The sequence below is a fragment of the Piliocolobus tephrosceles genome, chromosome 8 (genome assembly GCF_002776525.5).
Source record: "Piliocolobus tephrosceles isolate RC106 chromosome 8, ASM277652v3, whole genome shotgun sequence".
NCBI classification, from domain to species: Eukaryota; Metazoa; Chordata; class Mammalia; order Primates; family Cercopithecidae; genus Piliocolobus; species Piliocolobus tephrosceles.
In genome coordinates, this window is record NC_045441.1 from 44457351 (window position 1) to 44482171 (window position 24821).

Sequence of the window (24821 nt, forward strand, 5' to 3'; positions counted from 1 at the left end):
CTGACCTCAGGCGATCCGCCTGTCTTGGCCTCCCAAAGTGCTGGGATTATAGGCATGAGCCACTGCACCCGGCCTATGTCATGTGTTTTGATTCCTCTACACCCTTTCAAATGTTGCTCCTCTGCCTGGAATCACCATATCCCCCATGTCATGAAGAAAGTCCTACTTCTTCATGGTGCAGATCAAGTGGCCTCCCCTATACCACATTATTTCCTCCCCATCAACCCAGAAAATCAATCACTCCAGTTGAATTATCTTCTATCACTGCACCCAGCACTCAATAGGTGTTAAATATTTCATGAATTAAATATTTTATGAATTAAATAGAGTGGAACCTAAGCAGTTATTAAAAACCGAACAAGGGGTCGGCTGCAGTGGCTCACACTTGTAAGCCCAGCACTTTGGGAGGCTGAGGCAGGAGGATCACTTGAGGTCAGGAGTTCCAGACCAGCCTGGCCAACATGGTGAAACCCCATCTCTACTAAAAATACAAAAATTAGCCAGCCATGGTGGCAGGCACCTGTAATCCCAGCTACTTGGGAAGCAGAGGCGGGAGAATCGCTTGAATACAGGAGAATCTCTTGAACCTGGGAGGTAGAGAGGTGGAGACTGCATTGAGCTGAGATCGCACCACTGCACCACTGCACTGCACTGCAGCCTGGGTGACAGACTGAGACTCCATTTCAAAAAAAAAACTCAACAAGGGCCAGCATGGTGGCTGACACCTGTAATCCCAGGACTTTGGGAGGCCAAGACAGGTGGATTGCTTAAGGCTAGGAGTTTGAGACCAGCCTGGCCAACATGGTGAAACCCTGTCTCTATTAAAAAAAAAAAACAAAAAGATAAAAAAAAAAAAAGAAACCAGTCATTTGGCTTTGGTCCAGCAGGAATCAAGCTAATTCATACTACATGACCAGGCAGGGTCGCTGTAAAGACCTTGAAGTCAGCAGGTCTATCGGCAGAGAAGCAGCACTTACTGTAGCACAATTCCACTAAGAACGGAGAATGAACCATAGGTGAGTGAAGAGGAAGCCAGAAACAGACAGATGGTTTAAGAGGAGCTAAAATAAATGGGACAAGCTAAAGGACTTTTTAAGAAGGTACATGAGAAGGCCGGGCGCTGTGGCTCATGCCTATAATCCCAGCATTTTGGGAGGCTGAGCTGGGTGGATCACCTCAGGTTGAGAGTTCAAGACCAGCCTGACCAACAGGGAGAAACCCCCGTCTCTACTAAAAATACAAAATTAGCCGGATGTGGTACCACATGCCTATCATCCCAGCTACTCAGGAGGCTGAGGCAAGAGAATCGCTTGAACCTGGGAGGCAGAGGTTGCAGTGAGCCGAGTTTGCACTATCACACTCCAGCCTCGGCAACAAGAGTGAAACTCCGTCTCCAAAAAAAAAAAAAAGAAGAAGATGCATGAGGCCACACACCATAACTAAGAATGGGCAATGCTCCTGAGAATGACTGACAGGCACCAGAACCTCAAAGCCAGTCCCCAGGAACCCTGACACCCTGACACAAGACCCAAAGAGGAATGCATAATGCATGGGCGCCATCCTCAAGAGGCTTCCAGTCTTGTCGAAATGATCAAATAATCACTGGTCATGTTTGAAAAACCAGTGACTTTGGCCAGGAGTGGTGGCTCACACCTGTAATCCCAGCACTTTGGGAGGCCAAGGCGGGTGAATCATGAGGTCAGAAGTTTGAGACCAGCCTGGCCAACATGGTGAAACTCCGTCTCTACTAAAAGTACAAAAATTAGTTGGGCGCCTCTAATTCCAGCTACTTAGGAGGCCAAGGCAAGAGAATCGCTTGAACCCGGGAGGCAGAGGTTGCAGTGAGCTGAGATCACACCACTGCACTCTAGCCTGGGTGACAAGAGCAAGACTCCATCTGAAAAAAAAAAAAAAAGGCAAACCAGGTACTTGAACCTCTTTCCAACCAATGACACTTTAATGAGATTGGCTGGGCGCAGTGGCTCACACTTGTAATAATCCCAGCAGGATCATTTGAGCCCAGGAGTTTGAGATCAGTTCTTGAGAACATAGCAAGATTCCTTCTCTTAAAAAAAAAAAAAGAAAGAAAGAAAAATCGGTGGGGCATAGTGGTGCATGCCTGTGGTCCCAGATACTCAAGAGCCTGAGGTGGGAGGATGGTTTGAGCCCAGGAGTTCAAGGGTGCAGTGAGCCGAGATCAGGCCACAGCACTCCAGCTGGGTGACAGAGTGAGACCCTGTCTCAAAAAAAAAAGCAAGACCATCAGCCTTGAGTTTGAAAGGAAATGTACATTTCCTCCACTAAAAGTGAGAACTGATTTACACATCCCCAGCTGACCACTAGGCCTGATTTACAGCTCAGAATTGTTGACACCTGCCTCCTGGGTTGTAAGGAGAAAACAGAATATTTTTGGCTTTTTTTCAAGACAAAGTCTCACTCTGTCGCCCCCACTGGAGTGCCAATGGTATAATCATAGCTCACTGCAGCCTCAACCACCTGGGCTGAAGTGATCCTCCCGCCTCAGCCTCCCGAGTAGCAGAGACTATAGGCAGGCACCACCACACCCAGCTATGTTATTATTATTAATATTTTTGTAGAGATGAGGTCTCACTATGTTACCCAGGCTGGTCTTGAATTCCTGGCCTCAAACGATCCTCCCATCCTGGCTCCCAAAGTGCTGGGATTATAAGCATGAGCCACAGTGCTGGCCAAAATAGAACGTTAGAGACACACTTTACATTGAATTTACTTGGAAGGCTGATTCTTTTTCCACACCCTCGCCAGGAGGGCGAGCTGGATTTTAGGACCTTAACTCTGCCCCTGAAATGGTCAGGCCAGGGGAGATGGCCTTTACCTTTTGGATTACAAGAGTATCAACTCCCTCCCTGCTTGATTGAGCAGCAGAGCAAACTTGGCCACAGCTCCTTTTAACTCTTCCCATCCTGCTCTGCAAAATGCTGTACCTCCCTGTACACTTCTGATTTCCTCCTTTATTTTTATTTTTACTTTTTTTGAGATGGGGTCTCACTCTGTTGCCCAGGCTGGAGTGCAGTGATGTGATCTCGGCTCACTACAACCTCCGCCTCTCGGGTTCAAGCGATTCTCCTGCCTCCCGAGTAGCTGGGATTACAGGCGCCTGCCACCATGCCTGGCTAATTCTTTTGTATTTTTAGTAGAGACAGGGTTTCACCATGTTGGCCAGGCTGGTCTCAAACTCCTGACCTCAAGTGATCCACCTGCCTCAGCCTCCCAAAGTGCTAGGATGACAGGTGTGAGCCACCACGCCTGGCCAATTTCCTCCTCTTTTCATTGTCTCCACCAGGAGTGACTCGCAATCCATGTGTATTTAAAATTCTCGTGGCTATAGGGCAAAAAAATCTGCTGAGTAATGTCAGTTGCTTCAAAGTAAATTGTGTACATTAGAATTCCACACACAGAAAAATCATTGCCGGAGAATGGACTCTGGATTCTTCATATTTGGCTCTAACAGGGAGGGAGAGGGCAGGGCCAGGGGTAGAAGACATCCCGTTGGGAAGGTCTATTCTCAGATTCTCAGACACAGCAGCTCCCAGGCCCCATCCGGACCACTGCCTTCTGCAGCTCAGAACAGAACTTCTGCCTGGCTGGCCCCAGCTAGTTCATCTGGGGCAAGCAAAGGACCAACTGATTTAAAAACAAAACAAAACAAAAAAGTCACTGCTGACAAGGCCTTCTTGCCCCTAGTTCCAAAGTACAAAAGCAACCTTTCCTGCAGGACCAGGCTTCGGAGGCCTGATTTTGGATAAGAGGAAAAAAGCTCCTCGCCCAAACAAACGCTTTCCCAACTTCTCAATCTCTGTATCTTTCAACAGGCTTCTAAGATCACCTTACTTCCTTCACCTTGTTAGGACTGACGTCTTACCTTCACCTGTGTAAGGAAAAATAAAAGCCGGTACAGAGGTTGTGAAGGTCACACACAACTGTGAGAACCAAGCTTATTTGCTTTGGTAGTAGGGGTAAATTTGTTCAGGTTCCGGGGCATTGAAAGAGTACACAGTATAGCCGGGCATAGTGGCACGTGCGTGTAATTCCAGCTACTGGGGAGGCTAAGGCAGGAGAATTGCTTGAACCTGGGAGGCAGAGGTTGCAGTGAGCCGAGATTGTGCACACTGCACTCCAGCCTGGGCGACAGAGCGAGACTCCATCTCAAAAAAAAAAAAAAAGAGTACACAGTAGATTCTGAAAAGCTTCTGAATCAGAGGAGAGTCAAACAGGTTCCCTGTAACAAGGGCTGGGATCCCCAGCACATGCACTTACGCTATATTTTATTTTATCTTTTGTTTAGGGATGGAGTCTTGCTCTGTCACCCAGGCTGGAGTGCAGTGGTATGATTTCGGCTCACTGCACTCTCTGCCTCCCGGGTTCAAGTGATTCTCTTGCCTCAGCCTCCCGAATAGCTGGGATCAGAAGCATGTGCCACCACACCCAGGTAATTTTTGTATTTTTGGTACAGACGGGGGTTTCACCATGTTGGGCAGGCTAGTCTCGAACTCCTGACCTCAGGTGATCTGCTCACCTCGGCCTCCTAAAGTGCGGGGATTACAGGTGTGAGCCACCATGCCCAGCCTTATGCTATATTTTACGATTAAAAAAAAAAAAAAAGCCAGCACAGCCATAAAAAAGAATGACATCATGTCCTTTGCTGCAACATGGATACAGCTGGAGGCCGTTATCCTAAGTGAATTAGTGCAGGAACAGAAAACCCAATACCACATGTTCTCACTTATAAGTGGGAGCTAAACTGGGTACATGTGGATACAAAGACGGGAAAAACACAGTAATGGCCAGGTGCAGTGGCTCACACCTGTAATCCCAGCACTTTGGGAGGCTGAGGCAGGCAACTCACTTGAGATCAGGAGTTCGAGACCAGCCTGGCCAACATGGTGAAACCCTGTCCCTACTAAATATACAAAAATTAGCCAGGCATGGTGGTGGGCACCTGTAATCCCAGCTACTCAGGAGGCTGAGGCAGGAGAATCACTTGACCCCGGGAGGTGGAGGTTGCAGTGAGCCAAGATCACACCATCGTGCTCCAGTCTGGGCAAGAGAGCGAGACTGTGTAAAAACAAAAAAACAAACAAAAAAAGGATACTGAGGACTACAAGAAGGCAGGGGAAGGAGGGCATGGATTGAGAAACTACCTACTGGGTACCGTGCTCAAACCCTGGGTGAGGGGATCAATCATACCCCAAACCTCAGCATCATGTGATATACCCATGTAACAAACCTGCACATGTACTCCTTGAAGCTAAAATAAAAGTTGACCCGGCCAGGTGCGGTGGCTCAAGCCTGTAATCCCAGCACTTTGGGAGGCCGAGATGGGCAGATCACGAGGTCAGGAGATCGAGACCATCCTGGCTAACACGGTGAAACCCCGTCTCTACTAAAAAAAATACAAAAAACTAGCCGGGCGAGGTGGCGGGCGCCTGTAGTCCCAGCTACTCGGGAGGCTGAGGCAGGAGAATGGCGTAAACCCGGGAGGCGGAGCTTGCAGTGAGCTGAGATCCAGCCACTGCACTCCAGCCCGGGCGACAGAGCAAGACTCCGTCTCAATAAAATAAAAAATAAAAATAAATAAATAAATAAATAAAATAAAAGTTGAAATGATATATAATATAACCAGCTATTCTGGGAAGCTGAGATCTTCTGCATGCCACATAGTTGACATCAATTTTTAAAATTCAGATTAGGAGTAAATGCTGGCCGGGCGCGGTGGCTCACACCTGTAATCCCAGCACTTTGGGAGGCCGAGGCGGGTGGATGACCTGAGGTCAGAAGTTCAAGACCAGCCTGGCCAACATGGCGAAACCCTGTCTCTACTAAACATACAAAAATTAGCCAGGTGTGGTGGCCCGCACCTGTAATCCCAGGTACTGAGGAGGCTGAGACAGGAGAATCACTTGAACCCAGGAGGTAGAGGTTGCAGTAAGCCAAGATTGCGCCACTGCACTCCAGCCCAGGTGACAGAGCAAGACTCTGTCTCAAAAAAGAGTGAACTGCTAGCAGATAGACAAACGTTTAACAGTTCAATGCATAAAAAACATTACAATGACAGCAAAAAAACAAAACCAAGAAAAGGCAAATCGGACTCACGTGTCTCCAGTGCTAGATTTCTAGTAGACCACACTCTTCTCTTCCTGTTCCTTCCCTAGATAAAAATGCAGAACAAAGTTCTGACTACAGATTTCTTCAAGAAAGACCTGTGGATTCTGCAAGAGCAAGAGCCTAGAAAGAGCGAATGAGGAAATGAACATCATAGTCCACACACAAAACAGGAAAGAGGGAGACTGGCTTCACTCTCTCTCCTGGTGGGACTGGCACAAAAACAGGTCAGAGGCAAAATTTCCTAAGACTGCTTCCTCTGCGAAATGCTTTACTCCTACCCCCTTTAATCACTGTAGAGTCAACATACTCTTTTCTATGGCTTCAATTCTGCAAGGTTCAGGTCTGACAGGAAATCACATATACCTGATTAGCAGGGTACAAAGGCAAGGGAGAGGGAAAGAGAATCTCTTGGGAGAACTAAATGCATAGACAAAGCAGACTTGGGCAGGTGCAGTGGCTGACGCCTGTAATCCCAGTACTTTGGGAGGCCAAGGCAGACGGGCCACTTGAGGTCAGGAGTTCGAGACCAGCCTGGCCAACATGGTAAAACCCCATCTCTACTAAAAATACAAAAATTAGCCTGCTGGTAACAGTGTGTGCCTATAATCCCAGATATTTGAAAGGCTGAGGCAGGAGAATCGCTTGAACCCAGCGGGTTCAGAGGCTGCAGTGAGCCAAGATCATACCATTTCACTCCAGCCTCGGCAAGAAAGAGACTCTGTCTCAAAAAAAAAAAAAAAAAAAAAATTAGCCAGGTATGGTGGCACATGCCTGTGGTCCCAGCTACTCGAGAGGCTGAGGCAGGAGAACTGCTTAATAAACCCCGGAAGCAGAGTTTGCAGAGAGCCAAGATCATGCCTCTGCACTCTAGCCTGGGTGATAGAGCGAGACTCCATCTCAAAATAAATAAATAAATAAATAAACAAACAATAAATAAATATAATAAGGGGACAGAGACAACAGCCTTCCAAGATGAATCAGAGAAAGGATCTGCTGCCCAATTACAAGGGAGCAAAGACAACAGGGGTATGTGTGTGTGTGTGTATGTGTGTGTCTGAGATAGGGTCTTGCTCTGTTGCCCAGGCTGGAATACAGCCAAGCAATCATAGTTTACTGCATCCTAGAACTCCTGGGCTTAAGCAATTATCCTGCCTCAGCCTCCCAAGTAGCAGGGGCTACAGATGCACACCACCATGCCCAGCTAATTTTTCATTTTTTGTAGAAACAGGGTCTTGCTATGTTGCCCAGGCTGACCTTGAACCCATGGCCTCAAGGGATCCTCCCACATCGGCCTCCCAAAGCGTTGAGATGACACATGTGAGCCACCACACTGGGCCTGCAGTTTCTTATAAACATATACTTACCATAAGACCCAGCAAGACCGGGCACGGTGACTCATGCCTGTAATCCCAGCACTTTGGGAGGCCAAGGTGGGCGGATTACCTGATGTCAAAAGTTTGAAACCAGCCTGACCAACATGGTGAAACCCTGTCTCTACTAAAAATACAAAATTAGCTGGGCCACCATGCTGGTAATCCCAGCTACTAGGGAGACTGAGGCAGGAAAATTGCTTGAACCCTGAAGGCGGAGGTTGCAGTGAGCTGAGATCGCAGCACTGCACTCCAGCCTGGGTAACAAGAGCGAAATTCCATCTCAAAATAAATAAATAAATAAATAATTACACTGATGGAAAGGAGCCAGACACAAGAGCACATAGTGTATGCTTTCAGTTATATGAAACACTAGAGGCTGGGCACAGTGGCTCATGCCTGTAATCCCAGCACTTTGGGAGGCCAAGGTGGGTGGATCACGAGGTCAGGAGTTTGAGACCAGCCTGGCCAATATGGTGAAACCCCGTCTTTACTAAAAATACAAAAAAATTATCCAGGCGTGGTGGCGGGTGCCTGTAGTCCCAGCTACTCGGGAGGTTGAGGCAGGAGGATCTCTTGAACCCAGGAGGCAGAGGTTGCAGAGAGCTGAGATTGCACCATTGCACTCCAGCCTGGGTGACAGAGCGAGAATTGGTCTCAAAAAAAAAAGAAAAAGAAAAAAAAAAAAGAAGAAACATTAGAAAATACAAATGCTATAATGACAAAGATCAGATCAGTAGGGCTAGGAGTTGGGACAAGGGGCTGACTGGAAAGAGGCCCTAGGAAACTTATGGGTGATGGAAATGTTATTGTGGTGATAATTACAAGCATGAATAAATTTGTCAAAATTCATCAAAATGTGCACTTAAAGAGTGCATTTTATTGCATTTAATTATATATCAATAAAACACTGGTTTTAAAAAAGTCTCTCATGGGAGGCTGGTCTAGGCAACCTTGAGGATCCCTTTAACCCTAGTCCAAGGATTTTCTAAAAAATAAAAAAGGCCAGGTGTGGTGGCTCACGCCTGTAATCCCAGCACTATTTGGGAGGCCAAGATGGGCTTTTCACAAGGTCAGGAGATTGGGACCATCCTGACTAACATGGTGAAACCCCATCTCTACTAAAAATACAAAAAAAAATTAGTCGGGCATGGTACCAGGCACCTGTAGTCCCAGCTACTCGGGAGGCTGAGGCAGGAGAATGGCGTGAACCCAGGAGGCAGAGCTTGCAGTGAGTTAAGATCTCACCACTGCACTCTAGCCAGGGCAACAGAGCAAGACTCCGTCTCAAAAAAGAAAAAAGAAAAAAAAAAGGCTGGGCATGGGGACTCACACCTATAATCCCAGCACTTTGGGAGGCTGAGGAGGGAGGATCGCCTGAGCCCAGGAATTCCAGATCAGCCTGGGCAACATAGTGAAATGCCATCTCTACAAAAAATAAAATAAATGAGCCAGGCATGGTGGTGCATACTTGTAGTCCCAGCTACTTGGGAGGCTGAGGCAGGAGGATCACTTGAGCTCAGGAGTTTGAGATTCCAATGAGCTATGATTGCACCACTGCACTCTAGCCTGGGTGACCAAGTGAGACCCTGTCTCTTAAAAAAAAAGAAAAGAAAAGAAAAGAAGGAAGGAAAGGAAGGCATATATTAAATCATTTGAAAATTTTAAAAGTCCTGACTACTTTGTTTCACCAACATGAAAATGACAGGGCTATGGTCATGATATAGAAAACCTACCTGGCACTGTAATACAGAAATCTTGGATTTTATTATTTTCCTCCCTGATCCTCATTCCAATATCAGTCAATCAAATATTTAAAAAGTAATAATATGCAAATCATACATAAAGAAAATATAGTGGCCGGGTACAGTGGTCATGCTTGTAATCCCAGCTCTTTGGGAGGCGGAGGCGGGTGGATCGCTTGAGGCCAGGAGTTTGAGACCAGCCTGGCTAACATGGTGAAACCCTGTCTCTACTAAAAATACAAAAATTAAAAAATTAGTTGGGCATAGTGGCGCACACCCATCTACTCGGGAGGCTGAGGCAGGAGAATCCTTTGAACCCTGTAGGCGGAGGCTGGAGTGAGCCGAGATCGCGCCACTGCACTCCAGCCTGGGCAACAGAATGCGACTCTGTCAAAAAATAAATAAATAAATAAAATTAAAAAAGAAAAGAAAATATAGTAAACATATTTAATGAATGAAAGCATGATTTATTTAATTCCCAACTTGACGTTGTATCATTATAACAATGTATCCGGTAAGTACTTATTTTAAAATTCTAATTCTAATGGGAAAGAAGACAAACTCGGACACTTCAACTCTGAGTTTGGGGATTGCCCCAATCTTGCACTGAGGGTGCTCCTGTGTGCAAGGGATTGCATCATTCATTCATGCTATTTGGCAACATGCGGCTGCTGTAAGATTAGGCAAGTGAAGTTACCCAAAACATAAATCAATGAAAAGCAAGCCTGAAGATTCTAGGAAATGATCTGCCTACGCGATTAAGAAGAAATGTAGACTCAGAGAGGCAGCCTGGAAGAGGAAAAGGAAAGTCGGCAAAATCAGAAAGTTGGGTGCAGGGAAGGCACAAGCCAGGACTCACGCTATGTCCTGGGCCTCCGGGGCTCCTTTCGGCTGCAGGGGGCCAGCGCCGGCTCCAACGCTCAGGCGAGCAGTTCCCAGGGAGGTGAACTGTGCAGACTCAGGGCCTCCACTGAACGCTCTCTTGAAATCTGCTGATAAGCGGGATGGCTTCTGATGAGTTCTGCAAGTGCTTCTGTAAACTGGAGACACCAGATCTCTGTTCTGCAAAGCCGGGCTGGAAGGACGCTTTGGCCCCGCCCCAGGGGAGGGGCTCCCCGAACCAGTCCTCTCCTCCTCCCAGGGCTCAGCGCCTGTAGTCCGAGAGGTGCACGGTGCGGAGTGAGCTTTTGCTTTTTCGCAAAGCCACGCCCTGTGGCACCTCCGCTTTGCAGAGGAACAAAAAAGCTCCTGGACCTTCAGAAGCTGCTCCGCGCTGCCGCCACTACCACTTAGGATAAGGGTAGGTGAGGGAAGCAAGGGACCACTGCACTGATTTTGCAATTAATAAAACCCCGTAGGGGGGCCTCTTTTGAAATCCACGTTTGGCATTATGCGCTTGCAGCACTGTAGGTCCCAAAAGAACTTCAAAGACTTACTTATATTCTTTTTTTTTTTTTTTTGAAATGGAGTCTCTCTCGGTAGCCTGGGCTGGAATGCAGTGGCACGATCTCAGTTTACTGCAAGCTCCGACTCCTGGGTTCACGGCATTCTCCTGCCTCAGCCTCCCAAGTAGCTGGGACTACAGGTGCCCGCCACCACACCCAGCTAATTTTTTGTATTTTTAGTAGAGACGGGGTTTCACCGTGTTAGCCAACATGACCTCGTGATCCGCCCACCTCGGCCTCCCAAAGTGTTGGGATTATAGGCGTAAGCCACCACGCCCGGCCAAGACTACTTATATTCTCAATTAAAATGCAACCATGAGTAACAAAATGAGTCTTTGCACCTTGTTTTTATTTTGTTTATGTTTTTAAATAGAGATGGGGGGGCTCCCATTCCTGGGCTCAAGCGATCCTCCCTCCTCGGCCTCCCAAAGTCTTGGGATTACAGGTGTGAGCTACCGCGCCTGGCCTATTTCTTTTTAAAATTTTTCTGGCCAGGCTCGGCGGCTCAAGCCTGTAATCCCAGCACTTTTGCATGCTGAGGCAAGCGGATCACCTGAGGTCAGGCGTTCGAGACCAGCCTGGCCAGCATGGCAAAACTCCATCTCGAGCAAAAATACAAAATTAGCGGGGCATGGTGGTGCATGCCTGTAGTCCCAGCTACTTGAGAGGCTGAGGCAGGAGAATTGCTTGAACCCCGGGGAAGGAGGTTGCAGTGAGCCACGATCGTGCCACTGCACTACAGCCTGAGCAACAGAGTAAGACTTGTTTAAAAAAATATATATAAATTCCATGTGTCACTTGCCCAGCTCCTTGCATGTTAACTACAACAAATAATGGGTGTTTCCCCCAAACATTTACCACTAGAGTTAGCTGGCTAGAGCTGGGCATCGAGGTCCACTCTAAAACACAACCTGAAACCTCAAAGGCTGACAGTCTGCACTCCAGGCTCACTCTACGTTGCTTACCCACGCAGAGGATGCAATCCCTGGGGTGGGACACTTGGTCACAGCATCTCTGCCCTTAGCTACAGGACCCTCCTCACCAAAACACAATTTTTTTTTTTTTCCTGAGGCTGAGTCTCACTCTGTTTCCCAGGCTGGAGTGCAGTGGTGTGATCTCAGCTCACTGCAACCTCTGCCTCCTGGGTTCAAGCGAGTCTCCTGCCTCAACCTCCCCAGTAGCTGGGATTACAAGCGCACACCACCATGCCCAGCTAATTTTTGTGTTTTTAGTAGAGACTGGGTTTCACCATGTTGGCCAGGCTGGTCTCAAACTTCTGACCTCAAATGATCTGCCCACCTCAGCCTGCCAAAGTGCTGGGATTACAGGCATGAGCCACCACGCCCAGCCTGCTGTAGTTTTTTAGAAAGCGTAATAGGCTGGGCACACTGGCTCACGCCTGTAATCCCAGCACTTTCGGAGGCCGAGGCGGGTGGATCACCTGAGGTCAGGAGTTCAAGACCAGCCTGGCCAACAATTTGAAACCCTGTCTCTACTAAAAATATAAAAATTAGCCTGCCATGGTGGCGCCTGCCTGTAATCCCAGCTACTTGGGAGGCTGAGGCAGGTGAATTGCTTGAACCTGGGAGGCGGAGGTTGCAGTGAGGTGAGATCACACCACTGCACTCCAGCCTGGGCAACAGAGTAAGAATCCATCTCAAAAAAACACACAAAAAAACAAAAGCATAATAAAAGAAACAAAATGTTAAACACCAGATGTTTGTATCTAAGTGTAAGTGGTAACTGAGAATTTATTTTGAGGGGAAAAGAAACTCAAGTAAGTAAATGTGGAAGGCTAGAAGAGTTAACTTATGCTATTTGTATTTCATAAATGTTTAATATTAAATATTCCTTAAAATATTAAATATTCTTAAAAATTTCAGATAAAATATTTATATTTACTAAAATCTGGCTGGGTGTGGTGGTGCATGCTTACAGTCCCAGCTACTTGGGAGGCTGAGGCGGGAGGATCCTTTGAGCTCAGGATTTCAAGGTTACAGTGTGCCATGATCATGCCACTGTTCTCCACCTTGGGTAACAGAGCAAGCCCTTGTCTCTGAAAAATTAATTAATTAAAATCTGTCACCTCTTCATGGTCCTGGAATCAACCTCACACTCACACCTGTATTAATACTTGTGGGCATGAGATGGCTGTATTGTAGACATTGTTTTGCTAGAGCACATCACATTAAAAATATATATAGTTGCCTAGAAGACACTAATGAGTGGTCACATATAAGTGTAACAACCAGGAGGTAATCTTGCCAGACAAAGCAAAACTGTGAAACAGATTAAAATATGCTTCATCAGGCTGGGCACAGTGGCTCACGCCTGTAATCCCAGCACTTTGGGAGGCCGAGACGGGAGGATCACCTGAGGTCACGAGTTCGAGACCAGCCTGGCCAACATGATGAAACCCCATCTCTACTAAAAATACAAAAAGTAGCCAGGCCTGGTGGCAGGCACCTGTAATCTCAGCTACTGGGGAGGCTGAGGCAGAAGAATCACTTGAACCCAGGAGACAGAGGTTGCAGTGAACCGAGATTACACCACTGCACTCTAGCCTGGATGACAAAGCCAGACTCTGTCTAAAAACACAAAAAGCAAAAAAAAAAAAAAAGGCTTCAATGCTCTTCTTACTGGAATAATAGCACAAGTGAACCAAATACAATACAGCATAATGAAAGCATAATTACTGGAATAATGGCACATGAGAACCAAATGCAATACAGCATAATGAAGGTATAATAAAAATATTAGCAAATTATTTTGCAAAGTTTTAATCACAATTGGTTAGTCAAAAGTAATACAGGTCATACTACTGTTCCTAAAGGTTTTCTTTTTTTTTTTCTTTTGAGACAGGGTCTCACTGTCACCCAGGCTGGAGTGCAGTGGCATGATCACAGCTCACTGAAGCTTCGAACTCCTGGGCTCAAGCAATCCTCCTGCCTCAGCCTTCTGAGCAGGTGGGACCACAGGTGTGTGCCACCACACCAGGCTGTTTTTTTTATGTTTAGTAGAGACTGGGTCTCATTAGACTCCAACTCCTGGGCTCAAGTCCAAGCGTGATCCACTTTACCCGGCTCTGAAAGATTTTCTATAGATCACATTTTTGTAACCTAACAAGTTTTTTTTTTTTTTTTTTTTTTTGAGAGATGGAGTCTCGCTCTGTCACCCAGGCTGGAGTGCAGTAGCGTGATCTCAGCTCACTGCAACCTCTGCCTCCCGGGTTCAAGCGATTCTCCTGCCTCAGCCTCCCAAGTAGGTGGGATTACAAGCATGCACTACCATGCCTGGCTAATTTTTGTATTTTTAGTACAGATGGCATTTCACCATGTTAGACAGGCTGGTCTTGAACCCCTGGCCTCAGGTGATTCACTCGCCTTAGCCTCCCAAAGTGCTGGGATTATAGGAGTGAGTCACCGTGCCCAGACACAAATTTTCTAATGGCTAATTATGTTAGAATCATGTACTCTTTTTAAAAGTCATTCAGTGCTAATAGCCTTCTAAAGTACAGTAAATTGAAACAAGCCCCCCAGAAACAATATGGTGTTATTCAGTAACACTGAACACAAGCAGTGGAGCGCAGTGGCTCACTCCTGTAATCCCAGCACTTTGGGAAGCCGAGGCGGGCGGATCACGAAGTCAGGAGATCGAGACCATCCTGGCTAACATGGTGAAATCCCATCTTAAAAATATTTAAAAAAAAAAAATTAGCCAGGCGTGGTAGCAGGTGCCTGTAGTCCCAGCTACTCTGGAGGCTGAGGCAGGAGAATGGCATGAACCCAAGAGGCGGAGCTGCAGTGAGCCAAGATCACGCCACTGCACTCCAGCCTGGGCGACGGAGCGAGACTCCATCTAAAAAACAAACAAACAAAAAACATTGAACACAAGCAATTTCTACGACCCAGCAATTCCACCTGAGGAAGACACTCAGGAGAAACTTGCATGATTAAGCTGGCTGGGTGTGGTGCCTCATGCTTCTAATCCTAGCACTTTGGGAGGCCTAGATGGGAGGATCCCTTGAGCCCAGGAGTTCAAGACCACCCTGGGCAACATATTGAGACCTAATCTGTACAAAAAATAAACAAAATTACCTGGACGTGGTGGCACACATCTCAAATCCCAAGTACTTGGGAAGCTGAGATGGGAGGATGACTTGAGCCTAGGAGGTTGAGGCTGCGCTAAGATCACGCCACTGCACTCCAGCCTGGGTGACAGAATGAGACTCCACCCCCCCAAAAAAAGAAAGAAAAAAAAAAAAAGAGGCTGGGTGCAGCGGCTCATGCCTGTAATCACAGCACTTTGAGAGGCTGAGGTGGGCAGATCACCTGAGGTCAGGAATTTGAGACCAGCCTGACCAACATGGAGAAACCCTGTCTCCTCTAAAAATATAAAACTAGCTGGGTGTAGTGGCGCATACCTGTAATCCTAGCTACTCAGGAGGCTGAGGCAAGAGAATCGCTTGAACCCGGGAGGCAAAGGTTGTGGTGACCCGGGATTATGCCATTGCACACCTGCCTGGGCAACAAGAACAAAACTCTGTCTCAAAAACAAACAGGCCGGGCGCGGTGGCTCACACCTGTAATCCCAGCACTTTGGGAGGCCGAGACGGGCAGACCATGAGGTCAGGAGATCGAGACCATCCTGACTAACACTGTGAAACCCCATCTCTACTAAAATACAAAAAAATTAGCTGGGCGTGGTGGCGGGTGCCTGTAGTCCCAGCTACTCCGGGGGCTGAGGCAGAATGGCGTGAACCCAGGAGGCGGAGCTTGAGGTGAGCCGAGATTGCGCCACTGCACTCCAGCCTGGGCGACAGAGTGAGACTCCGTCTCAAAAAAACAAAAACAAAACAAAACAAAAAAAACCCTGACACTTGTATGATTGGAGGAGCCACATATATAAGAATTTTCACAGCAGTACTGTGAACATTCTCAGTTACTGTGATACTCCAATAGCCACTGGAAACTTTAAAAAGAGACTATCATTTAATGTCATAAATGATAACTTACAACATAAAATTCAGGACAGTAGTTACTTCCGAAAGTAAGAAAGGAAATGAGACTGAGAAAAGGTATGTAGAGTTAATAATGGTATTATAATAATAATGTTCCTTTAAGTAGGATGGTAGGTATACAGATGCTTTTTATATCTGTGTGTATAAAATATGTGCTAACAAATGTAATATTTCTTATCAATACATTAAATACCAATACATTGCCAGCCAGGCGCAGTGGCTCACGCCTGTAATCTCAGCACTTTGGGAGGCCGAGGAAGGGCAGATCACAATGTCAGGAGATGGACACCATCCTGGCCAACATGGTGAAACCCCATCTCTACCAAAATACAAAAAATTAGCCAGGCGTGGTGGCATGTGCCTGTAATCCCACCTACTCGGGAGGCTGAAGCAGGGGAATCGCGTGAACCCAGGAAGCAGAGGTTGCAGTAAGCCAAGATTGCACCACTGCACTCCAGCCTGGCGACAGGGAAAGATGCTGTCTCAAAAAAAAAAAAAAAAAACCAATATATTAAAATAATATAAATGGGCTGGGCGCGGTGGCTCAAGCCTGTAATCCCAGCACTTTGGGAGGCCGAGGCGGGTGGATCACGAGGTCAGGAGATCGAGACCATCCTGGCTAACATGGTGAAACCCCGTCTCTACTAAAAATACAAAAAACTAGCCAGGCGTGGTGGCAGGCGCCTGTAGTCCCAGCTACTTGGAGGCTGAGGCGGGAGAATGGCGTGAACCCTGGAGGCGGAGCTTACAGTGAGCTGAGATCGCGCCACTGCACTCCAGCCTGGGCGACACAGCGAGACTCCGCCTCAAAAAAAAAAAAAAAAATAATAATAATAATAATATAAATGTCTTGAAAGAGCACAGTGAACACAGTTTGAAATGTGATTTAATATAAACGTTGTCATTCAAAATAAGTCATGCCATGGAAATATGCCCATGGTATGTCACATGAATAAAGGAAGTTGTAGAACATATATATCATTTGAGACCCCATTTTTGAACAAAGAAATCTCTATGTGTGTCTATATCCAGGTATGGTATATGGTTATATATCTATGTCTATATATCTATATAAAAAAGGAAACATTATTCATTTGTTTATTTTTAGTTTTTTGAGACAGGGTCTGGCTCTGTCACTGTCCAGGCTGGAGTTCAGTGGTGCAATCTCAACTCACTACAATCTCTGCCTTCTGGGTTCAAGCGCTGGGATTTTGGTGTGAGTTATCTTTATAATGGAAAAAGTGGGAGAAATTTATATTACAAAGCGATATGATTATATATAAGAACTGTGACAATATTTGACCGAATCTTCCCCTTCCTCCTCCTAGAAATTATGCAAAGTGATAGGGAGATATGGTGCTGGGGGGGAATGAGGAAGAAATCCCATATTCAACAAAACTAGGAGACAAAAAGTCACTGGAGACTCCAAGACCTGCACAAGGGCTACCAAAGTCACATGGGAGGAGGCACATGCAGATCCCAGAAAACACCAGCAAAAATAGACTCTCTGAAGATGAGCCGTTCATCACAGTGCAAAAATGTGTTGTTTGAAACAAGCAGAGCAGAGCAGGGATAAAAAGAACTGAGGGCAAGGCTCAATCAAGCAGAAAGGGAGTTGAAACCCTTGTAACCCAAGGGGTGAAGATGCCCAAGGGGTGTAACCCAAGGGCATCTCTCCTGGCCTGAGCATCTTATGGGCAGAGTTAAGGTCTGAACACCCAGCTCACCTTCCTAGGGAGGGCATGGGAAAAGAATCAGCCTTCCAAGTAAATTCAATGTATGTCTCTAACATTCTGTTTTGGCCAGCATGGAAATTCACACCTGTAATCCAAACACTTTGGGAGGCCAAGGCGAGAGGATTGCTTGAGCCCAGGAATGCAAGACCAGCCTGGTTATCATAGCAAGACTCTATCTCTCTCTCTCTCTTTTTTTTTAGAGACAGAATCTTTCTGTGGCCCAGACTGGAGTACAGTGGCACAATCTCAGCTCACTGCAACCTCTGCCTCCCGGATTCAAGCGATTCTCCTGCCTCAGCCTCCTGAATAGCTGGGACCACAGGCGCCTGCCACCATGCCCAGCTAATTTTTGTATTTTTAGTAGAGACGGGGTTTCACCATGTTGGCCAGGATGATCTTGATCTCTTGACCTTGTGATCTGCCTGCCTCGGCCTCCCAAAGTGCTGGGATTACAGGTGTGAGCCACCTAGTCTGGCCTGGAGACAATGTCTTTAAAGAAGTGATTATGTTAAAATGAGGTCTTCAGAGTAAGCCCTAATCGAATCTGACCGGTGTCTTTGTAAGAAGAGAAAATTTGGACATGGAGAGACATCAGAAGCATGTGAGTGCGCTGGGCACAGTGGCTCATGCCTGCAATCCCAACACTTTGGGAGGCCGAGGTAGACAGATCACTTGAGGCCAGGAGTTCAAGACTAGCTGGGGCAACACGGCAAAACACTGTCTCTAATAAAAATACAAAAATTAGTCCGGCATGGTAGTGCATGCCTGTAATCCCAGCTACTCATGAGGCTAGGCAGGAGAACTGTTTCAACTGGGACGCAGAGGTTGCAGTCAGCTGAGATTGTGCCACTGCACTCCAGCCTGGGCGACAGAGTGAGACTCTGTCTCAAAAAAAAAAAAAGATCTGGGCCAGGCACAGTGGCTCATGCCTGTAATCCCAGCACTTTGGGAGGCTGAGGCCGGTGGATCACCTGAGGTCAGGAGTTCGAGACAAGCCTGGCCAACAGGGTGAAACCTCGTCTCTACTAAAACTACAAAAATTAGTAGGGTGTAGTGTTGTGCACCTATAATCCCAGCTACTTGGGAGGCTGAAGCAGGAGAATTGCTTGAACCCGGGAGGTAGAGGTTACAGTGAGCCAAGCCTGGGCAACAAAGTGAGATTCTGTCTCAAAAAACAAACAAACAAACAAACAAACAAACAAACAAAACTGTCTGAAAAAAACTTAATGAATTATTTCCAAGAAGGAAAAACAAAAAGACAAGTATAGAGAGATTCATGAAAAAGATGACAAATTAAGACAAGACAAAACTGACAAAATCCAGGAAAGAAGCAGAAGGGAGCCAGGCACCTGTAATCTCAGCAGTCTGGGAGGCCAAAGCAGAAGGATTGCTTGAGGCCAGGAGTTCAAGACCAGCATAGGCAACAAAGTGAAGCACTGTCTCTACAAAACATCAAAAAATCATCCAGGCATGGTGACAAGTGCTTGTGGTCCCAGCTACACAGGAGGCTGAGGTAGGAGTAAAGCTTGAGCCCAGGAGGTTGAGGCTGCAGTTCATGCAGTTCATGAGACATGTTCATGCCACTGCACTCCAGCTTGGGTGACAGAATGGGACCCTGTCTCGAAAGGAAAAAAAAAAAAAAAGGATGTAGAAGGAAAAAACATAACTATCACACTGGGCATGGTAGCACGTGCCTATAATGCCAACTACTCAGGAGGCTGAGGCAGGAGGATCACTTGAGCACAGGAGTTCAAATCCGGCTGAGGAAACATATTGAGACACCATCTCCAAAAAACAGGTAAAATAACCATCACAGAAGTGAAGATGAAGCTAAAAGGAGCAAAAATAAAAGTGGACACTATGAAAAATATACTAACCAATATGGATGATAAAAATGAGAAAAGCTGGCCGGGCGCGGTGGCTCAAGCCTGTAATCCCAGCACTTTGGGAGGCCGAGACGGGCAGATCACGAGGTCAGGAGATCGAGACCATCCTGGCTAACACGCTGAAACCCCGTCTCTACTAAAAAATACAAAAAACTAGCTGGGCGACGTGGCGGACGCCTGTAGTCCCAGCTACTCGGGAGGCTGAGGCAGGAGAATGGCGTAAACCCGGGAGGCGGAGCTTGCAGTGAGCTGAGATCCGGCCACTGCACTCCAGCCTGGGTGGCAGAGCCAGACTCCCTCTCAAAATAAATAAATAAATAAATAAAAATAAATGAATAAAGTATGAGCCAGCGATGTTTTGTTTTAAAACAAGCCAAGCCATCATTCACACACAAAGGCTACAAATGATAGTTTTGAACATACAGGAATTCTGGGGATATTTTTCCCATGGGAATATTTTTCTTTTTTTGAGACAGAGTTTCGTCTTGTCGCCCAGGCTGGAGTGCAATGGCGTGATCTTGGCGCACCGCAACTTCTGCCTCCTAGGTTCAAGCGATTCTCCTGCCTCAGCCTCCCGTGTAGCTGGGAATACAGGCATGTGCCACCACGCCTGGCTATTTTTGTATTTTTAGTAGAGACAGGGTTTCTCCATGTTGGTCAGGCTGGTCTCGAACTCCCAACCTCAGGTGGTCCGCCCGCCTTGGCCTCACAAAGTGCTGGGATTACAGGCATGGGCCACTGTGCCCGGCCTCCCATGGGAATGTTTTTCTTGAGGAAACTGCTAATGAATAAACATTACTCACCAATGGATAGCAAAGGGAACTTCAGCAAAGGGACAAGCAGGAGCACTGAGTGTATAGAACTGCAAAACTAAGACTAAACAAACCCAGGTTTTGGGGAGAAAAAACAATGTAAATGTTACCTACTCTGACAATATAGAAATGATGCAATAGAAAAATTAGGAGGACAAAGATTATGGAATAAACGAAGTAGGGTGAGTTTTTGCAGGCTGTTTCATCTATAATAACTGAGAGTTAAAAGATTATTTAAATCACATTTAATTAACAGTGTAAGAATAATATTAAGAAAAACAACATTGCTGGCTAAAATCAGGTAATAGGTCAGTCACCATGGCTGACACCTGTAATCCTAGCACTTTGGGAGGCTGAGGCAGGAGGATCGCTTGAGGCTAGCTACTTGGGAGGCTGAAGTGAGAGGATCATTTGAGCCCAAGAGTTCAAAGCTGCAGTGAGCTAATGATTGCGCCGCTGCACTTTATTTAGCCTGGGTGACAGTGAGACTCCATCTCAAAAAAAAAAGGGGGGGTAGGCCGGGCGTGGTGGCTCAAGCCTGTAATCCCAGCACTTTGGGAGGCCGAGACGGGCGGATCACGAGGTCAGGAGATCGAGACCATCCTGGCTAACACGGTGAAACCCCGTCTCTACTAAAAAATACAAAAAGCTAGCCGGGCGAGGTGGCGGGCGCCTGTAGTCCCAGCTACTCGGGAGGCTGAGGCAGGAGAATGGCGTAAACCCGGGAGGCTGAACTTGCAGTGAGCTGAGATCCGGCCACTGCACTCCAGCCCGGGCGACAGAGCGAGACTCCGTCTCAAAAATAAAAAATAAAAAATAAATAAAAAAAAGGGCCAGGTGTGGTGGCTCATGCTTATAATCCAGGCAGGCAGATCACTTGAGGTTGGGAGTTCGAGACCAGCCTAACCAACATGGAGAAACACCATCTCTACTAAAAATACAAAATTAGCTGGGCATGGTGGTGCATGCCTGTAATCCCAGCTACTCAGGAGGCTGAGGCAGGGCAAGTGCTTGAACCTGGTAGGTGGAGGTTGCAGTGAGCTGAGATGGCGCCATTGCACTCCAGCCTGGGCAACAAGAGTGAAACTCTGTTGCAAAAAAAAAAAAAAAGAATTATTGAATCCATACTGATACAAATTCATTCACTCACTCATTCATGGAGGAGAAGGGAAAGTTCTTCCTTACAGCAGAATTCCAACCAGTAAGTGTAAAATGAATGATGAAAGCAGAAAATTGGCCAGGTGTAGTGGCTCACTTCTGAATCCTACCTAGCAATTTGGTAGGCCAAAGTGGGAGGATCACTTGAGGCAGGAATTCAAGACCAGCCTGAGCAACACAGCTTTTCGGAGACCTTGTCTCTGAAAAAAAATTAGCCAGGCACGATGGTGTATCACTTGAGCCCAGGAGGCTGAGGTTGCAGTAAGCAGTGACTGCGCCACTGCACTCCAGCCTGTGCACCAGAATGAGACCCTATCTCAAAAATATATATGAAATAAAAAATGAATAGAAAATTACCACTTGCAAACTGTTAGGTTTGAGATTTGATTTTACCCTACTTACAAACTAATACATTAGCCTCTTGCTTGTTTTATGGATGTGGCCTAAGAAACAAGACTCCTGGCCAAGCACGGTGGCTCATGCCTGTAATCCCAGGACTTTGGGAGGCTGAGGCAGGTGGATCATGAGGTCAGGAGATCGAGACCATCCTGGTCAACATGGTGAAACCCTGTCTCTACTGAAAATACAAAAATTAGCCGGGTGTGGTGGTGCGTGCCTGTAGTCCCAGCTACTCAGGAGGCTGAGGCAAGGAGAATCACTTAAACCCAGGAGGCAGAAGCTGCAGTGAGCCAAGATCGTGCCCCTGCACTGTGGCCTGTGTGACAGAGCAAGACTCTATCTCAAAAAAAAAAAAAAAGAAACAAGTCTCCTGTCTCAGAGCCAAAGAACTTTATTGCTTACAGCACAGCAAGCAGCACAGGCAGTAGGATAATTGCATCACTTCCCTTTTCCCTCCAACTTCCACGGGGTAACACGACATGACCCAGATGGATGACTCAAAGACAGTGGGTTTGGATCACAGCTAAGGAACACTCAGCTCGGGGAATCTACTGTTTTTGTTTTTGTTTTTTTATTGTTTTTTATTTATTTTTTATTTTTTAGAGATAGAGTTTCACTCTTGTTGCCCAGGCTGGAATGCAATGGCGCTATTTTGGCTCACCGCAACCTCTGCTTCCTGGGTTCAAGCTATTCTCCTGCCTCAGCCTCCCCAGTAGCTGGGATTACAGGCATGTGCCATCACACCTGGCTCATTGTGTATTTCTTTAGTAGACACGGGTTTTCTCCATGTTGGTCAGGCTGGTGTTGAACTCCCGACCTCAGGTGATCCGCCCACCTCATTTATTGTTTTATTTTTGTAGAGATGGGGTCTATGTTGCCTAGGCTGGTCTCGAACTCCTGGCCTCAAAGGATCCTCCACCTTCGCCTTCCAAAGTTCTGGGATGGCTGGGCGCAGTGGCTCACACCTGTAATCCCAGCACTTTGGGAGGCCGAGGGGGGCAAATCACCTGAAGTCAAGAGTTTGAGTCCAGCCTGGCCAACATGGTGAAGCCCTGTCTCTACAAAAATATAAAAATTAGCCAGGTGTGGTGGCGGGTACCTGTAGTCCCAGCTACTCAAGAGGATGAGGCAGGAGAATCACTTGAATCCAGAAGGTGGAGGCTGCAGTGAGCCGATATTGCGCCACTGCACTCCAGCCTGGGCAACAGAGTGAGCAGAGTGAGACTCCACCTCAAAAAAAAAAAAAAAAAAAAAAAGTGCTGGGATTATAGACATGAGCCACTACGCCAGGCTGAAATCTATTGTTTTTATACCAAGCAGTGGGCAAGCCTGCTCTTTGTCCAGGAGGAAACATTAACTTGTCTCTGAAGATTAGTAGTTGTATAAACAACTCTGAGAAAAGCCCCCAATAAAGAGCATTCTTGGGCCTTGCATTCTTGGCATACACAGCAAGACATGTAAGCACGCAACAGATCCATGGAGGACTTTCAATACAAAGATCACAGTAATAATTGTTTCAGGCAAAATTATTGATGGGCTGGGCACAGTGGCTCATGCCTGTAACCCCAGCACTTTGGGAGGCTGAGGCAGGAGGACTGCTTGAGCCTAGGAGTTTGAAACTCACCCAAGCAACATACCATGACCTTATCTCTAAAAAAAAAAAAAAAAGTTTTAAATTAGCCAGGCATAGTGGTGTACACCTGAAGTCTCAGCTACTCAGGAGGTTGAGATACGAAGCTGAGCCCAGGAGGTTCAGGCTGCAGTAAGCTGTGTGATTGAGCTACTGCACTCCAGCCTGGACGACAAAGTGAGACCCTGTCTCAAAAACAACAACAAAATCGATGAATGCTTAAATTAGTAGGCACTGTTATGATGAAAAACAGAACAGTCACATATTTTCCCACAAAATGTTTATTAAATGCTTACTAAATACAAAGAAAAGCTAGTAACTTTAAAGTAGAGCAATCTGGCAAACATTAACCAAGTGAACAAAGTTAACATCACCAGGAACGAGAAAAACTGACATCATGTGACTCTTCCTATGATGCCTTGAAAAGGACACATATTCTCTGGCGTTCTTGCCAAAAATGAACAACCTGTTTTTTTTTGTTTTGATAACAGAGTCTTGCTTTATAGCCCAGGCTGGAGGGCAGTGGCGTGATCTCGACTCACTGTAACCTCCGCCTCCTGGGTTCAAGTGATTCTCCTAAGTCTCCTGAGTAACTGGGATTACAGGCGTGCACCACCATGCCCAGCTAATTTTTTGTATTTTTAGTAGAGACGGGATTGCACCATATTGGCCAGGATGGTCTCAATCTCTTGACCTCATGATCCACCCGCCTTGGCCTCCCAAAGGGCTGGGATTACAGGCATGAGCCACTGCGCCCGGCCATAACCTGCATTTAAACATAAGAAAACATCAGGCCAGGCGCAGTGGCTCACGCCTGTAATCCCAGCACTTTGGGAGGCCAAGGCAGGTAGATGACCTGAGGTCAGGAGTTTGAGACCAGCCTGGCTAACATGCCGAAACCCTATCTCTACTAAAAGTACAAAAATTAGCCCAGCATGGTGGTGGGTGCCTGTAATCCCAGCTACTCTGGAGGCTGAGGCAGGAGAATCACTTGAACACGGGAGGCGGAGGCTGCAGTGAGCAGAGATTGCGCCACTGCACTCCAGCCTGGGCAAAAGAGTGAGAGCGAGACTCCGTCTTTAAAAAATTTGAAAAAAAAAAAAAATCAAAAGGAAACATCAAATAACCCTTAAGTAAGGAACAGTCTGTAAAATAACAGGCCAGTACTCAAAAAAAATGCCACGATCATTAAAGACTGAAAAATTGCATAACTGTTTCAGACTGAAGAATGTGACAACTAAATGTGAAGAGTAATTCTGGATAAATAGAATCCTGGGCCAGAGATAGAACATTCATGTTATAATTAGCAAAATTTGAATGAAATCTATAGATTGGATCCTGCATCAATGTTAATTTCTTATTCCGGGGTTAAATGTGATGTTTACAATAGAGGGATCTGTGGGTAGAGTATGGGAATTCTTCTTACTGTTTTTCACAAATTCTTTTTATGTTTGAGACAGGGTCTCGCTCTATCAC

General features: G+C 46.5%; 1 protein-coding gene across 5 annotated transcripts in view; it reads right to left on the bottom strand.

The window, feature by feature from the left end:
- Positions 1 to 24821, bottom strand: part of PSPH (phosphoserine phosphatase) — a 42116-nt gene that overhangs the window by 14699 nt on the left and 2596 nt on the right. For 2 of the 5 annotated variants that reach the window (XM_023194612.1, XM_023194609.1), the window contains exons 2-3: positions 10119 to 10299; positions 6133 to 6187 (exon numbers count right to left, since the gene is read on the bottom strand). The gene's annotated coding sequence lies outside the window, so the exon portion shown is untranslated. Of the gene's footprint in view, positions 1 to 6132; positions 6188 to 10118; positions 10411 to 24821 lie in introns of those variants that run through there. The other 3 variants (XM_023194610.1, XM_023194611.1, XM_023194613.1) reach the window with 3 other exon arrangements.